This window comes from Boleophthalmus pectinirostris, unplaced genomic scaffold (assembly GCF_026225935.1).
Source record: "Boleophthalmus pectinirostris isolate CB_2022bp ecotype Guang Dong unplaced genomic scaffold, ASM2622593v1 HiC_scaffold_22, whole genome shotgun sequence".
Classification (NCBI taxonomy): domain Eukaryota; kingdom Metazoa; phylum Chordata; class Actinopteri; order Gobiiformes; family Gobiidae; genus Boleophthalmus; species Boleophthalmus pectinirostris.
The window spans coordinates 41,246,249-41,250,285 of NW_026571190.1; the positions used below are offsets into that span (position 1 = coordinate 41,246,249).

A 4,037-nucleotide genomic window follows, 5' to 3' on the forward strand; every position below is an offset into this window, starting at 1 on the left:
TTGAACTGTTGCTTTCTTAAATGTCACAGACGTGCGCTGGATGAACCATTGACATGTTTTGTCAATAAGTAAATATAATTTAATCATAATAATATAATTCTATACTTTTAAATAGTAAATATTTAAAACAGGAAGCAGGATTCTGTGTGGAGCTGCAGCTCTGTTGGTGGAGTTCAGATTCTAGGATGTGATGATGCCGTTCTCCCAGATGGAGCAGAGACAGTTTTCCTCTTTGATCACACTGAACTTTACCATGAAGGTAAATGCACAAATGTTCAACCTGATCATTTCTGTCAGTGACTCGACACTAGAACTCACTGTATTACATCACAAATCTGGATTTGAACTCTGTTCATTTCAGTCGTCCCCATCGTTATTTAATAAGATTGGCCTGTAGAACGTTGTGATGTCGTCTGATTATGATCTGACTCATGGAGATGATTTAAATTACAATGAAACCACAAAATCTGACGTGAGTGATCAGAAGGACAAATATCAAATAAAGAAATGACATGATTTTTGCTGTTTACATTTTATTTTATTTTGCCTTTTATTTTTATCCTTTGGCTCCACAATGTGATAATAATCAGATTTCGTGTGTATCTGCAGCCAGTGTGAAAGCTCAAATCCTCTGTGTGATCTTGTGTGTGAGTGTCCCTCAGGGCTCTGCGCTGGGCCCGCTGCTCTTTAGTTTCTTTATTAATGACTTGCCTTAGATCTGAAGCTTTACACTGGAGCACTGGCTACAGACGTGAGAGAGGATTCAGTGACAATTAGTTTGAATGACACAATAAAGTGGAACTAAACACTGAATCCACATTTTTTTACTACTAAACTGTGTATTTGGTGTTTTAACAGCATTATCTTCTGTCCAAAGTCGTTTTTGGAAACTTTTGTGCAAACGAGGTACATTTGCAACTTTCTTAAACTTTCAAAAATGCCTAAATCCAAGTTTGTGCTGCCTTCAGTGACCTCCATCGACTGTGTAAAGAAGTGGACTGAGGGAGTGTGACGTCACCCACAGCGTTCAGCTCCAGTCAAATGAAGCTCACCAGGCCGGCAGTTGTAGAGTCGAATTTAGAGCCGGATTTATATTAAGAACAGGAATTTATTTACTTACAAAATAGCAAAATAAATACCCCAGGATCATGTAGAGCGAGTTAATCTGAACATTTTAAGACCAAAATGACGAGTCTCAATGCAGCACTTACAGAGACACGTGAAAATGTGTCAGTGTAAGTCAACTGGAGCCAGAGTCGATGGAGCCGGAAGCTCCCCCGTGAACAATTCCTGTCTGGAACGTGGAGACTAGTGGATTAGCTCTGTCCATTTATACATACAGTCTGTGGAGGCCTCTAGACCCCACTCACTCTCACTCTCCCCTTTAGTCCTCCTCCTCCAGTCCAAATAGTTTGAAGTGGAGCGGAGTTGAAAGGTCACAGTGACTTGTTTGCGTCTGTAAATGTGGATTTGAATTGGAGAATGTTTGAGGATCTGAAACTGTCCTGCTGTAAATATTGTGTTTTTTTCATCATGTTTTTAACTGTTTTGTATTTTAGTGAAAAGCTCGAGCAGGAACAGTTCGACGCTCGACCTTCTGTGCGCGTCAGGACAAAAATCACACTCCCGATTTAAGTCTGCGCTCATTTTCATTTTGTTTCCTTTGAGCAGTTTGTGCTTTTGCTTCAGTGACTTTTAAATAAACTTTACAGACACCGAACTTTTACTTTGGAATAATATATTTACAGTCTAACCTGTACTCGTATTTGAGTAATATTTGTACTGCAGTAACAGTACTGTTACTTGAGTAAAGTTTGTGCTTCACGTGACAAAATGAAATGATTTGAACATTTGTGTTTCTTTTGTGTTGCGGCTCCTTCACATCGGATTTAGTTTGTCTAATTTTTGTGTCTGTTCTTTGAAAGCGCCAGATTTTGGGATTTATTTCAGGTTTTGTCCAATTTAATTATTATTTAGTAAATTAATTATTTATTAATTATTTAAATTAATTAATTAAATTATTTAATCTCAGGGTCTTGTTCACGAGTGACGGGAGGACGGAGCGTGAGATTGACAGGTGGATCGGTGCAGCTTCGGCAGTGATGCGGTCGCTGTATTGGACCGTTGTGGTGAAGAGGAGCTGAGCCGAAAGGCGAAGCTCTCGATTTACCGGTCAGTCTTCGTTCCTACTCTCACCTCTGGTCATGAGCTCTGGGTAGTGACCGAAAGGACAAGATCGCGGATACAAGTGCTCGAAATGAGTTTCCTCCGCAGGGTGTCTGGGCGTCTCCCTTAGAGACAGGGTTAGGAGCTCAGTCACACGGGAGGAGCTCGGAGTAGAGCCGCTGCTCCTCCACGTCGAGAGGAGCCAGTTGAGGCTCGAGCATCTGTTCCGGATGCCTCCTGGACGTCTCCCTCGGGAGGAGTTCCGGGCATGTCCCACCGAGAGGAGGCCCTGGGGAAGACCCAGGACACGCTGGAGGGACTATGTCTCTGGGCTGGCCTGGGAACACCTCGGGGTCCCCCCGGAGGAGCTGGAGGACGTGTCTGGGGTGAAGGAAGTCTGGGAGTCCCTGCTTAGGCTGCTGGAGCTGGAATCACACCAGCCAAACCTGTGGGTCAGTGGATCTGACCGCTCAACCTGAGATGTTTATGTCGAGAGCTGGATTCGAACCACCAACCTTCAGATCAGTGGGCGAATGCTCTACCAACTGAGATACTGCCCTGTGAATCTCACAGTGCTTCAGAAGTAAGTTCTTCTTTAAAGGGAGGTACATTTACAGCGAACATCTCCATCTTGCGGGATTTGCGGGCAGGAGCTGGACAAAATATCACAGATTCAAGATTGTCCATTGATCTGCCCAGTGGCTCTACATCAGCAGAGGATGTCAACAATGACGCAGCTGTATGTGAGCCAAAGGAAGCGATACATCTGATCCAGCTGATGAACCTTTAGAAGCACCTGTTCTGCTGCCTCACACAACATTACCCAAGCTCAGTCATGTCAGAAGCAAAATAATGAGAACTGTCAGAAAAGCCACTGCAACATTCCAGTGAGAACAAAAGTCTTCATCAAAAATAGCCGAAGAATTCACCGCATGAGATCAAAACTGGAACCACACTGGACTGGACCCTATGAAGTTACTGAATCTCTCACCAAAGGCAGAGTGAAATTACAGAATTGTGCAGCAAACCAGATGCTGAAAAACATCTATCATACCACCAATCTGGAAGTTTATGATGCTGCAGATTCTGCTGCTGCCAATGGAGAGAATCTGCAGGTGACTGAGGGACACAGTTCAAGCAAACACAAGCTTGATGAAGATCTCCAGCCAAATAAGAAGCCTAGAGTTTCTCAGACGTTCTGCCCATGTCAGCTATGGCAAGGAAAAACCGAGCTGAGACCTTAGGCTTGAGAACCTGCAAGCCTGTTTACTTTAGAAGAGCAAAATAATGAACAGTACCAAAGAGACTGCATAAGGTGATGGTGATTGTTCTTCTCAGGCCTTGAGTTTCATATTTACTGGAACTGAAGAGCCTCGCCTCGCTCCGTGACAGTGTTGTTCAGCATGTGAGTGTCAGTAAAAGTTTTAGTCGCTGCCTCACCAGCCCATCACTGAGTTTACAGCTTCAAGTGTGATGGAGAAATGTGCTTTTTGGACAACAGATGCTGAACTCATTTACACAGCATCACTGCTTGGCACTGACATCATTGTACTCGAAAGCAGGTGGAAGTATTACTTACCCAGCTTCATTCAGTCTACATGATACTACAGAAACTGGCACATACCCCGAGAAAAAGTCAGACAACTTCAATGTTGTTTAAAACACAACGGACTCCAGGCACTCCAAAAAAAAGCAAAAACCGCACGAGGAAAAATATAGTTAAAAGGCTTTTATTTAAATGGCCAAAGCCGACATGTTTCGATCGACCTGGTCTTCACCAGAGCTTAGTTAAAAAACAGAACATGGGCGTGGCCTTTAAGTAAAACACACCAACCAATAGTAAAGACTGGAGTCGACTGGAGGCAGACAAA

At 43.4% G+C, this 4,037-nt stretch overlaps 1 protein-coding gene across 1 annotated transcript in view; it reads left to right on the forward strand.

Annotated features, from left to right (window-relative positions):
* LOC110165728 (zinc finger protein 316-like) overlaps positions 1–813 on the forward strand; it is an 18,956-nt gene extending 18,143 nt beyond the window's left edge. Inside the window, exon 3 of the mRNA XM_020930919.2 lies at positions 1–813. This exon is cut by the window's left edge and continues 2,581 nt beyond it. The gene's annotated coding sequence lies outside the window, so the exon portion shown is untranslated.
* The last annotated feature ends 3,224 nt before the right edge of the window (positions 814–4,037 follow it).